Genomic DNA, 13,955 nt, shown 5'->3' on the forward strand with positions numbered 1-13,955 from the left:
GTCGTGGGGCTCAATCTCAGGACCCTGGGATCATGACCTGAGCCAAAGGCAGACACTTCACCAACTGAGCCACCCAGGTGCCCCACACAGCTGTATATTCTAGAGGGAACAAGAGTTCACCATGAGCAGATCCACAATGGGGAGCAAAAGCAGATGCAGTCCCTGCCCTCTTGGAACATCTCTTTAGACACGGCAAGCTGTCTCTTAGCTCAGGACCCTGCACCCAGCTTTCCCTGACCACTCGTCTGTGTGGAAAATGCGGAGGCAGTCATCAAGGTTTCTTTCACAGCTTCCTGGACTCCCCCTGGGGAAACAGGCCTGTCCTGAGTCCTTCTGCCCTCTGTGCAAAACACCACTGCAGTGACTGTCTCACTGTACCAGATGCGTGCATTTGCAGGCCCATCTCCCAGCTTGTCATGCAAGGACTTCATTTTACCCTAAGCATGTCCCTGATGCCCAGCACAGTGTCTGACTCTATGTCAGAGCCCAGGAAGTGTGTGTCCAACAACCACATGCCTGCACCGAGGCATGTGTAGAGGGCAGGGCTGTGCTCTCTTGTTACCACCTAAGAGAGAGAGAAGGACACTCACTGGTTCAATAAACAAAGAGGACTGAGTGAGCAGGAAATATCCCGGAAATTGACCGTACCATCCTTCCTGGGCTACGCCCAGATGCTGCAGAGTGAGCTCCTAGACCCTCGGTGGAGCTAAAATCCCACATTATTATTTCCACAATACTCAGGACCCAAGATGGTCCAAAACAACGTTCACACAAGATGAGGGCAGAAAGGAGGGAAGTGATATGGAAAAGAGAGGGAGAGAAGCTGAAGGCACAGCTTGCTGGCAGTGGCCCCTGTCTCCACTTGTGACTTCCAGCGAGAAGTTCAGACACCTCTGGTGTGCCACTGAATGTTGCTCTGTTACCTGTGACCACCAGGGAAGAAGCCAGCGCACCCTCCCGTGGGGACACACCATGTTCAATACTAGGGGCGTGACGAGCTGGCAGAGCTCTTCCCAGGCCCAGCCCGTAGGGCAGTAGGTACCGCTGACACTAACGGTTCGCATTCTTTCCACGAGAGCGGGCGTCAAGACCCAGGGCCAGCACCAACCCCTCCAGCCTGCCCTTGGCCCTGCCCCATCCAGGACAGCCCTTTCCTCAATCAGAGGCCTCAGCTTCATAATCTGAGTCTAAAAGGCAAATGCCATTGACCAAAGACTCCGAGAAAACTTCTCAAGTCTTACCGATGCCACTTGGTTCCCACGGAAAGTATCTTCAGCAACTAAAAGTTGAATGAATGTCTCATACATTCATCCAACCCAGGGTGGTAACTGGTCAGCTTTGTGGCAATGATTTAAAGGCTCTGAAAAAACCACACTGCCCCAAAATATCTCCCTACTGGCCTGAAATTCTTCATTTCACTTTATAATCATGCCTGAAATTCCACCAATTAGAAACTCATTTACAAGCCCCTCTTGTAAAATGTGCAAGAGTGATGAGCTTTATCTGGTGCCGCCCCAGAATCTAAAATTAGGACCAATGGTTGGGACTAATAAAGAAAAATTGATGGGCTTTAGTTTGACTGAAAAAGCCTCTTCTGTCAGTTCTTGCTCTTCAGCAATGGGACTGGCAAATCCCATGAATGACAGATAAGAGATCACTTAAGACAAAATCTTCTCCTTCTGGACAGCTCTAAAGGGGTAGAAAGTTCTTCCTCGTGGAGCATCAAAATGTGCTTCCTGACACTCTCCGCAGTTTGCCCTAGTTCTACTCCCAACAACACAAAGAGAGTCTTGTCTCCATCCTCTTGTCAAATGGTCTAAGCCAGGCCTCTCTCCCTTAGAGTTCCCGTGGTCCGTCCCCCATGTCTAACCGCCGTGCAATCTGTGGGCACTGATTCAGTTCAACAGGTACGGCTTCAGGACTCCTTGCCTGCCCACCAGAGAATGGCCTTCGGTAGAGCAGAAGTTGCGGAGTGTCCATGACATGTGGTAATAGCCTTTCATTCTCCGCTGCCCACTGCCTGAGCATCCTGGTGCGCAGACCGCCACGTGGGGCAGGAAGCATCACATGAGTGTCGTGGTCAGGCACCAGGCCATGGGCAGGGAAATCAAATCAGAGAGAAGGGCTCAAGAAGGAGCCAACACCTGGGCCGTTGGGTTTGGGCAACACCGGTACCAGGGCACAAGGGACCCCTGAGGGTGCATCTGATGCCATGCCAGAGGCTGTTGGCTCTGAATTTCTCCAGAGTTCTGCTCTCAGAGGCCTGAGTGCTGGCCATCTGCACTGGATCAACCGTTCACTAATCTGAGGCTTCAGGCAAGTTTCTTAACTCTCTGAGCCTCTGCTTCTTCATCCACTGAGTGAGGACTTTTCTATCTGCCTCTCTGAGAGTTTTACGAGAATTCCATGAGATGATAAATAGGAAAATGCTTCGGAGGCTGTGAAGCGCAGATTGTGCCATGGCCAGCGTGGAGCTCATGGTTGACTTCTGTCTGGCTGGGGACAGCCCAGGTTCTCAGTGAGGCATTACGGCTAGAAGGAGAGCTGATACTCTGCAGCAAAATACGTTCCTAATTAAGGCAGGATCCAAGGGCCAAGTGTTCCATAAGTTTAACAATCAATTTGCAGCCTTTCTGCAACAAAATACAAAATGCAATAAAACCCGCGAGACTTTGGGTACCATTCGATCTCCTCACATGTTGCCTGCAACATGAATGCTGGAGGTGATTTCACAGCGTGGCCCACTGCATGGAGGTACCTCATTGGCCACACGGGTCTCTGGGCCATACAGCCATCCCTGAGCAGAGACATCTGTTTGGGTTACTCACCAGCCAATCCTAGAGCAGGTCTTACTTTCAGAGACACCGGGCATATGGGAGTCGGGGTGGCGAGGGATCTGGAGCTCCTCGTAAAGGAGGGTAAAAATCAGGGACCTGAAAAGGCAATGTGATTAAGTGTGTGAGTGGACTTCTCAAGGTGGCCTTAACTGAGATGTATCTATTTGGGGACCTAATTCTGGGTACAAATCAAGACAAGGAAGTCAGGAGGCCTGTATTCCTGCTCTTCCACTAAATGTGGGTATAACTGAGAGTCTCCAGGTCCCACTGCTCTCATTTGTAGCTAAGGGAGCAGAATCAGACGACTTTTTTCTGTAATTTACATTTTATCCTTACATTCTCCTCCCCTTCATCCCCCCAAAATGGCTATCTCCTGAGATCCTTTAAGACTCAGCCTTAACTCGGTTTTCTTGAAGAAGTCTTCCTATTTTCCCCAGGCCAACCTAAAGCCACTACCAGACATCAGCACGGCACTTCCAACCTGTATTCCTCTTCTCCCTGAGTACTCTGTGACCACAGGGTGCCTGGCACAGAGTGGGTATACAATAAATTAAAATTTAAAAGAGAAAGAGAAACATCTTAGTAAAGGTGAAATCACAACCCTCTCTGAATGTAAATGGAAACTAAGAAAGAGCCCACTACCCTAAGCAAGGATTTACTGCTGTAATTAACAGCAAATAATCACAAATTCTTAGCAATGAAGCATTTCCGTCAAGAGGTAGATTTGACCAATGCAATGTGTCTCCAACCCCAGGCCTCAAAAGGTCTTAGTTTCTTTTCTTCCCATCTCTGGAACCCTGAGACAGCCCTGTGAATAAGCCCAAGCTAGTCTGCTGGATGTTGAGAGCCCCCACAGAGAGAACCAAGGCACCCCAGCTAACAGGCAGCCAATACTTGGCCAATAACCTGCCAACTTCTAGACGTGTGAGTGAAACCATCCCCAGCTCATCAGGCCACCAGCCAAACCATCAGGTAACCAGAGACATCTGAGAAAATCCAGCAGAGGTCAGCTGAACCAACCCAGAAAACACAAACCATAAATGAAATAAATGCTTGTCATTTCAAACCACAGCATATGTGTGGTAATTTGTGATGCAGCAGAAGCTAACTGACACAACTTTCCTTCTGCCTCTTTTGGTTTAACTTAGCAGGTCAACCTCTTGGCAAGTGTCAGGGAGGCAAAGGGCATGGACTAAGTTGTATTAGTTATCTTAGGAGTCTGGGAGCCTTCTGAGGGAGACACAGCCCGCATCTTATCCCGACAGCACAAGCTTCAGATTAGGGAAACTGGTATATATGAATCACTGTGACCATGATTTTTTATGACCATAAAGACAACAGCTTAACAGTATTTCTTTAGTGATCACTTCTAAGGGCTCCACACCTATTTTCTCTTTTTAATTTTCAAGACAAGCCTATGAGATTTTATTTTCCATTTTTGCCATTTCACAGATGAGAAAACTGAGGTACAGAGATGCTAAATAGTTCTCCCCCAAGCCACGCCACTGGGAAGTCGTGAAGATGGAACTTGATACGAGGCAGGCTGACCTCCAGAGTCCTCGCTCTTATTCAGGATGCTATCTGCCAAGTCCTCTGGCAAGGAAGGAGGACTGGGACCTCCCAAAAGGGAAAAAGGGAGGGACGTGAATGGTGACCTAAGATCAGTCCTACAACCTATGGGTCATCATGGGGACAGGGTGATTCTGGCATGGGACGTGGTCACACTGGGAAGGCCTCAGGAGCCAGTCACAGTTTGGGAAAACAGTAGCTCAGCCTGTGAGAGTGGGGACCCAAGTATAGGAAAGTCCAGAAATGGCTCAGAGTTCAGGGATCTGGACCCACAAGGGCATCAGTAGGGTACCAGCAGGGGGCCCACAGACAAAACAGGCCCTGTGGACCAGAATGCAGTAAGACACCACCCCGCTCCTCAAGTAGTAGTGCTGCCATGGGCACCTGAGTTTTCAACTGCCTTTCTCCCTGCTTATGGGAGGAATGTGCACGGCAGGTGGTACGCAATAAAGAACTACATTTCCAGATAATAAGAGCAGTTGAAGTCTTTTTTTTTTTTTTTAAGATTTTATTTATCTATTTGACAGAGATCACATATAGGCAGAGAGGCAGGCATGGGGGGTGGGGGGAGCAGTCTCCCCGCTGAGCAGAGAGCCGGATGTTGAGCTCGATCCCAGGACCCTGGGATCATGACCTGAGCCAAAGGAAGAGGCTTTAACCTACTGAGCTACCCAGGCAACCTGAGCAGTTGACATCTTAAGTAACTGATTAGGAAAGTAAACATGAAGTGACCGTACTTAACACCCAAAGCAAGTGAAATGGCCCTTGTGATTCCATAAGTATTTCTTGAATAGAATCGCATACCTTAAAAATTGTTTCCCAATATTTTATCTGCTTATTTGCTTCCTACAGCAACCCTACAAAATGGATAGGACAAGTACCATTGTCTCTGCTTTTCAGGTGACAGAACTGTGGCTCAAGGGAAGTGCCCTGCCCAACGTCATGGAACCAGTAGGGAGGTGGAGCCAAGAAGCCGACACAAGGCTTTGCCCTCCAGATCTAGAATTCCCTTTTACTGGGCCATGTCTCCTCTATATACATGGAAAGTTGTTTAACTGTTAAACAGAAATCATAACTCAGGATAGGAATTCAAGGGAATGCACACCAGTAACTCATTCTCAAAAGAGTGGTCCAGGGTGCCTGGGCAGCTCAGTTAAGCCTCTGCCCTCGACTGAGCTCATGATCTTAGGATCCTGGGATCAAGTCCCGCATCAGGCTCTCTGCTCAGCAGGGAACCTGCTTCCCCTTCTCTCTCTCTCTACCTGCCTCTCTGCCTACTTGCGATCTCTCTCTGTGAAATAAATAAATAAAATCTTAAAGAAAGAAAGAAAGAAAGAGAGAGAGAGAGAGAGAGAGAGAAAGAAAGAAAGAAAGAAAAAAGAAAGAGTGGTCCAAGCCTCTAAAGGAGCCTAATGAAGGTCACGGTGCCCCCAGGTAGTCAGTGATGTCCTCAAGGAAGAGGTGGGGGCCTTGAGTTTGATTTAACTCATTCAAGCAACTCTGTGTCACAAACAAATGGTTATTCAGAAAGTAGCTAATGAATTCCACAGTTATTTTGTAGCAACAAGTGGCTTGGGGCTAATCTACAAAATATTCTGCTACTTGATGTAATCCACTTTTACCCAAACTGTGGTGAAAAATCATGGTTATTTTTTCACGTTTGCTTCTTAGGAGCAAACTTCTTAGGAGCAGAGGCTGTTCTGGGGCAATGACCCCAGCAACAATCCCTTGACACCCGTTTACTCTGGGCCAGGTCTCACTGTGGTTGTGGCTTTAATGGCAAACACAACTTGCCACTGTTCACCATTGAGCAACTGGGAGGGGACCCAAGCAAGAAAAGGACCCCTGGCATCAGAAGTGAGCTCTCTGGAAATGGGTTTTTATCGGGAAGTGGAGTAGAGAAATCGCTGGAATGAGAAGAATTATCACTTCTGGAGTCGTCTTTGGATAACAAATTGCTGAGGCCTAAATATCCACAGATTATTCTATCTGAGTTTATCTTGTTGCGACAGATCCGCATGCTGTAATCAATCACATTGCGTATCCATAAAACAGCTTGATAGTACACATGTATTCTCTTCAAAATAAAGTTGTAACATTTACACATAATAACTTACTGGGCTGCAGGCTTTGCCTGATGTGTGCTCAATATTGTCTGATGTTTTACTGGATCCCACACAAACTTTTGCCTAATACGGTCGTTCTACAGAGAAAAGTTAGCCGAAGTGTTGACTCGGCTAAAGAAAATTAAAAAGAAAGAGTGGAAACTGAGGCAACCTGCTCTGGAGGCTGAAGAGAGGCCACAGTATGTAGAGCCTTAGGGGACAAGGTCACAGAGGGCTTCAGAGCCTGTAGGTAATCCCATCCCCCCCACTCACTGGCCATGCGCAGGTCAGTCCAGCTCTTCGAGACCTCAGCTGCCTCATCTGAAGAGATGAAAAGATGCCTCATCTCATTGCCAAGTGTTGAAATGTAAATTACACAGAGCCAGTGAGAGAGACCGAGGAGGATGGCGAGCGCACGGCAGGGGCTTCCTGCGCAGAAACGAGACATAACCGGCCAGTGCCTCTGGAACACAGAAGCCACTTCCACTGATTCTGTATGGGGGGGGGGGCGGTCAAAATAGTGTGACAAGTAGTTTGAAGCTTTCTCTATTGATTATCAATCTACTGAAATCTGTATAATTGTTATTTATTTGTTGATTTACTATCTCTCTCTCCCTGTTCCCCCAACCCCACTCTGGACTATCCGCTCCATGGGACAGAGACTGTACACTGTGGTGTCTGCAGAGACTAACACGTGGTAGGCACTCAGTAAGCCACCAATGAATGAAGGAAACACCCATGAGTGAATGAATAAATGAGGCCTGGAACACTCTGTACCCGACACTTTCGGAGAACTGCCACACATGTCCTGCTCTGGGCAGCTCCTTCAACCATAGCTCTGCTCCTCCTTTCCTGCCACCTCCATCAAAACACGCCCGTGCTGAGCCCATGTTCTCAGCAATATAGTCTAAAACCAGCCAAGGTAAGTGGTCATGCAGCTCTTCGCAGACGACCTAAGGGTCCCTCTGCTCTCTACCCTGGTCAGAGGACATGTGGGACATGGAAACCATGTGGGAGGCATACCTTAGGAAACCCCAGAAACTCAGAAGTGGCGGATGAGTAAGTGATGCTTTGCATGTTGCAGAAGCACTCAGAGGGCTGGGGGAAATGTAGGACTCTGCTAGTCATTCTCAGGGCATCAAACCCACCCGTGCAGCTTGGACAGCTTAAATCCCTGCCATCATGACGGAGCCCCGAGAGCTACAGTTCCAGAAGGCCTACAGATGATCGTGGTGTGCTCTGATGATCGAGAACACTGGGACCAACCAGACACCGGCTTGCACCCTTCCCCAGTTCAAACCTGAATGCAGGTGTTAAGTGCCCTTGGGGATTGGGGGAAGGGGACAGTACGGAATAAATGTAGTTTTCTAAAAACTCAGAAAGTCTTGGACCAAAAAAAAAAAAAAAAAATAGCGCAGGTTTGACCTCCGGCCCTTCCAGTTTTCACTGTCGGCTAAGCACGTCAGGCTCGCTCCCGACCTGTCCTCGGTTTATGGAGCTCTTTAACCACTTAGACTACTCTCTGCATCCTCACCAGTCTCTCAAAATCACACCCATGTATGTGGGGCGATGATGGGATACGGTTAATCATGTGAAAATCAGCTGACGTTCCGGCAAAGAACCCAACTCAACACTGTCTTGCTGAGACCTTGGAAATGTGTCTTGCGATGGTCCAGCCACATTCATACATGTGTGCACATTTGAGCCCATCCTAGTGAACAGAGACGGACACACAATGCTTGCTGCATGCTTAAGCTTCACTGCGTAAAAAACAACCTGCAGTTTCCAGCTTAGCACTTCAGGAAGTCAGTGGTGTAGACAGCTCCCAAGAGTTTAAGGAGATGCAACTCAGGAAGAATCACGCCCATTACGCTCAGGATCATCCAGGCCATTGTCCAAGGTTTCATTCTCACACCCCAGGGGGACGCAAGAGGCTGAGATTTCATGTGACTCCCTCCAGGGGGAGCTACTCTGCTCCTGACAATATACACACAGAAGTAAGTAGAGTTGAACCATAAACTCAGGGAAATTTGCCTCGAAAATAGAGCTGGTGCCTTGGCTCCTCTGCCCAAGCTGGCTGGACCCTGCTGTCGATCTCCACAAGTCCACGTATGTGCCCGGATGCCGTGGCTGTGGAGCGAGGGAAGGGGCCACGAACATGCTGGACACAGGTACAAGCAAGCCATGCTGCAGAGATAATCAAGGTTACTGGGGGTCAGAATCCTTCCTTCTTCCAGGCCAATCTGTGTCCCTTGCGCAAAGCAACTGGAAATGCTTTGCACTGGCCTGGGCCAGCCTGGGTGACTGAGTGGCAAACCCAGACTCAGGGATCAGAAACATTTCCCATGATACCCCACACTGAATCACAGCCACAAGAGCCCTGGGTTTTACCCTCACCCTTCTCAGCATGGGCCATTCAGTCTTTCTGCAGTGGTTTGCACAGGTCTAGGATGGGCCCTGGACCTGGGAAATAGTCCGGCTTGGGAAGGATTAATGACTTTGCAATATGCAGCCTTTTTCTGTCCTCATTCCTCCTGTCAGCCAGTCCCCCTTTCTTAGCCAGGACTTCTGCTATGCTCAGGGTACACAGACCCGCTACCTACCATACTGCACACACCTTTTCCTTTAGCTAACCTAAAGCCAGGCTAGGATTTTCCAAAGGAACTCTTATTAGGAAACCCCGGGAGCACAAAGAAGAGAAATAGATGAGAGCAATAATGCTTCACATTTGTAAAGCACTTTGCAGTTTGCAAAGCACTTGCACATTCATTACCTCATTTACCCAGCATGAATTCCTTCCCCTGACTTAAGTAAAGCCTAGCCAGAGATCCGCACAGGCATTTCCTCCATCCCTTCTTGGCCACCATTCTCAAAATCCAACCCTAGTATCTGGCAACACCAGTAGCCTGCGTGGTTCCTTATGGTCCCCCAAAGGGTGATTCCTGGTCCTGGGTCTATACCTGACTTTCTTCTGGAAAGCCCCAGAAGCATTTGTACTAACAAGTCATTAATGGTGGCTCTACCCACTAAGAGAAATGAAGTTTCTTGCTTCTAGGACAGTAACTGGGATTCCTCTCTCCCATCTTGGTCAGCGACAGCAGTAATAACTAACATTCATTGAGCACTTACTGGGTACCAGGCACTGCATTTGTGTGTATGAACTTGCTTTTCCTCACCTAAACCAATGAGTAGACAGTATTATCCCCATTTTACAGATCAGCAAGGCTTCATAAATACAGGTCTTGTTTTCTGCTGTGGAAGTTATCAGTGGATTGGGCGCAACTCAGGACAACGAGACTGAAGTCATTTGCTTCATTTAGTCCTGATTTTATGAATGCATACATTCAAGATGCATTTGCCAAGCTCCTACACAGCTGGCTGGCCACAAGGACACAGCGGTGAACCAGGTGTGGATCTGCCCTGAGGACCCCGCTGGCTGGCTGGCCCCTATCAGCCTTCCTGGCTGCAGCATCACCACAGAGGTTCAAACCTAGTCTAGGGGCCAGAGAAAACCGCCAGGAGGCTGTGACATCCGTGAGGAGGAGGAGAATGTACCCCAAAGGGACAGAGCAGCAGAAATAAAGGTTTGGTGGCCAGAGAGAGCATGACATTCAGGAAATCCAGCACTGGTGGTCAAGTAGGGTGGGCAGGTTATAGACTGAGTAAGGGGTTGGGGCTTTCTCCTGAAATCGCTAGAGCACTGTTGATGGGTTTTAAGCAGAGAAGTGATATGACAAGAACTTTCCCCCTGAAGTTATTATTATTCTTTTTAAATGAACTCCCTGCTTATTATCTTTCTGTCCTGCAGTTGTCTCTTTCCAGTAAAAGTGAGTTCAGACAGAGGCTGGGGGGCTCATTAAATAAGGATCTCTGGTCACTGGTTGCTCACTACTAGAAGTCTTGCCACCCTCCATGCTCCCCATCCTCCTCTACCCTGGGCTCTCTGCCCCCTACAATCAGACACTTTGGGAACCTGAAGCTATTTTGGTCCAAGAGCTAACAGCAAATTCCAGGCTTATGTCTCTGAATGCTGGTAGTTTCCACCTCTTCTGGATTTACCTTCATCTTTGGTGTCCATCCATGGCAGTCGCCTTCTGTCCACATACATTATCACAGTTCTTCATCTCCCCACAGCTGACTAACACCCCTTTGTCAGGTTCAAGAGCTTGTCCAGACTGCTGGCCAGCTGGCTGGCTCTGAGCTCCTCTCACTGTGACGGGAAACTCCTGGAGGCCAGGCAAGGGCCAGGTTTGGAGGAAAGCAGACGCAGGCACCTTCTGCCTATGGGGAGTACTCTTAATTTGGCTTAAAGTGCGATTTCAGCAGGCAGGGACACAAAGAAGTGAGAGAAGAAGGGGCCATGGCTTGCCAATTAGGCCCACCAACCTAGTTCTGGTGACTGACCAGGCAAAGGCAGGATAGCCAGCTCCTCCTCACAGCTGGGGCTGTGTTTTATGCCAGTCTTAAATGTCCACAGCTCCCAGCTCCTAGCACATACATGAGCTTGTCTTTGGCTGTCTCTTTCGAACCAAAGTCATGTTTTGTTTCCACAGTTGAGAGAGGCCTCAGAAACTGAGTTCCAGTCAATCTGTGCCATGATGTGGGCATGAGACACCAAGACAATGGACACTGTGCCTTCTTTGGGGCCAACATCCTTCACCCCGGACCACGGCAGGCCAGACGACTCAGAATCTATTGAGATTCATACACAACGGTATGGAATAGGTATGCTTTTATGAGACCCCCCAAAAGGGGTCCATAGTCCTCACAAAAGGTTAATAAGCCCTGATTTGGAGGGTGCTTGCTGACCTGCACACACTGACCCTATTATAACCTTCTGAGCCCAGGGCCAGCCCTCCCCACTGCAGGTCTGCCCAAACACACCCAGTTGACCCAACTAATGCAAACATGGCAATAATTTATTTCAGTTCAAAGAAATGCAAATTGGGTTAATATCCCTTTCTCTGAACCATCACATATTCAATATAAACTAATTCGTTTCCACAGCAGTGAATTTTTCTAGAAACAAATGATACTCTGTTCTGCACAATTCAAACTAGCACATTTTTTAATGCAACAAACATTTATAAACCACTCATCCCTCCCTCCTTTCCTCCTTCCTAAAAATACCCATTGCAGCACCATCTTCGAGCCTACAGCCTGTCATCCCGAACTGCTGCATTGTATTTTTATAATGGGACTGTTTCAATCCTAGTCATCAAATTACCGTTTATTATTATCCCCATTTTACAGATAAAGGAACTAGGTCACAGGGAGGTCACCTGACCGGCCCCAAGCCCACAGCAGGGCTATAATGGAGAAGACGTGCTTCCTGGGGAATGCAGCCTTGGAAGAGCAGAGGCGGGCAGGCTGGCTTGCTTATGCTTCTAGAGAAAGCAAGCACTAGTGGGAGATGAGCCCACTGTCTCTCAGCACAGGCCAGGGCCAACATGGGGAAGGCATAGCCAGCCGCGTGGCGAGAGGTGTCCAGAGCAGAGACATCTGTGTGACTCCCTGAAAGCACAGCTGTCCAGAGAGAGGCTTCTCGGAGAAGCAGCAGCCTAGGGCCAGCCTGCAGACCTAGAGCCACGGGGAAGGGGCATTGGACTTAGAAACCTGAGCCCTGACTCTGCCGGAGGTGCCTCCTCCCAATGAACCACCGTTTCGCAGCAGGAATGATGCCTGGATTCCATGATCTCCGGCAGCTTTTCAGGAGTCTGACCGGGGGCACTCTGTGGAGGACTCCTGAAATTGTCACCTGAGGGGCCCCCCCACAACCCACATGGTGCTCACTGCTCCCGAGCAAGGGCCCCCACACCGGGCTTCCCCTGTCACAAAGCACGCCAGGCCTCTGACTGTCTCTGGTGAGGCCCTCAGCTGATCATCACAGCAGACAGCCTGGGGGGTGACGTCACCCTTTATATATACAAAATGTCATGCACGTGCACACACACATACACACACACACGATTTCTTTTCTCGACACATCATTCTTGATTTAAAGACCTAAAGCCTGAAGCTGAGATTATTTCTGGCCCCCTCCAGGACCATGAAGGGGGTATCTTGGGACCTCACTCTGGTGCCCATCGAAGGGCCACATGCCGGTACCATGCACCAAAGAGCTGTCTGTGGGCCACGAAGCTGCAGGCTCCCAGGCCTAAAGCAACTGCTCCATTCGCCTCTGTCCTCAGACCCGCAGCATGCACGCCTCTGCCCCCGCAGATGCCCCAGCCCTGGGTCCTCCGCCACGCTGGGCCGCTATGGGCGTGCGGGTCAGAGGCCATGTCAGAACCACAGCATCAGCGCGCTCCCACAGCAGGGCTCATTATTAATAAACACGCTGCTTCGAGCATTTGCTCACGATTGTTTGATATTTCAGTTTTCAGTAATTTTCTCAGTTAATAATTTATTAAATGGATTATTTGTCATTTCAATTTATTAAAAATTGATAAAGGGCTCATTTCTTTTTTCCCAAGCTAGGACACAGGGAAAGATATACAGGCCAGAGTACAAATTAAAGGCGCCCCGATTCCTTAGCTCCCCTGATCCCTACCCAATCACCTGCGGCCGATGAACACCCTCACGTCCCCTCCCTGGTGTCTCAGCACCCAGAGTCTACACCCCGATCAAGCAATGAGGCTGGAAAGGAACGCTCCCACCCGCTCCTGAGCCAAGCCCACCACCTATCCCCTGGCTTCTTATCTCAGCTTCCCCCGCAACCACACTAGAAGCTCAAGGCCTTTGGCTGCCCTGCTCAGCAGGGAGAATGCCTCATCAGTTCCTTCAGCATGCCGCATTCGGCGCAGGGCCCTCTCTGAGGTGGGGCTGCGTTTCCAAGACGGAACCTGGAATGGTGGTGGGACCTGGGACTGGAATAGCAGGGAGGTATTGGGGGGGTGGACAGAGTAGAACGTGCAGGGAGCTCTCAAAATGGCCACCTGTGTTCCTGCAAGCCATGTCCATCCCGGCAGGCAGCTCTCCTGTCCTCAGTGCTATTAATTACCTCATGGTTTCTGTATTCTGGTCATGGCTCTGCCTATGTTTACAGAACAAGCATATGAAGGCCCTTGAGGAGAAAAACATCAGCAGGACAGTCTCCTGACTCTTCTCCTCTTCCTTCTCCTCCGTGTCCTCCAGGCTACCCTCCACCACATGCTTCTTTTATTCCACCTCTTTCCACTCTCTTGCCATCTCCACAACAACTTCCTGCTTTTCTCCCGTCTCCTTCTTTCCTTATCCCTCTTTCGCTGAGCTCTCTCTCCCTATTCTATGTCCTTACGTCTTTCTGGCCCTTCCTCCCCAAGGTCTCCTCAGCAGACTGGCCAGATGCCCACATTTCCCTCTCTGCGGGTGTGGCCCCAAGAGGGGCCTCCTCAGAGCCCCTGCGGACCTTCATCACCAGTACCCTGAGGTCACAATGGCTCTTAGGCTGTTTCTGGGCTAA

The sequence above is a fragment of the Lontra canadensis genome, unplaced genomic scaffold (assembly GCF_010015895.1).
Source record: "Lontra canadensis isolate GAN:19392208 unplaced genomic scaffold, GSC_riverotter_1.0 scaffold17, whole genome shotgun sequence".
Taxonomy (NCBI): Eukaryota; Metazoa; Chordata; class Mammalia; order Carnivora; family Mustelidae; genus Lontra; species Lontra canadensis.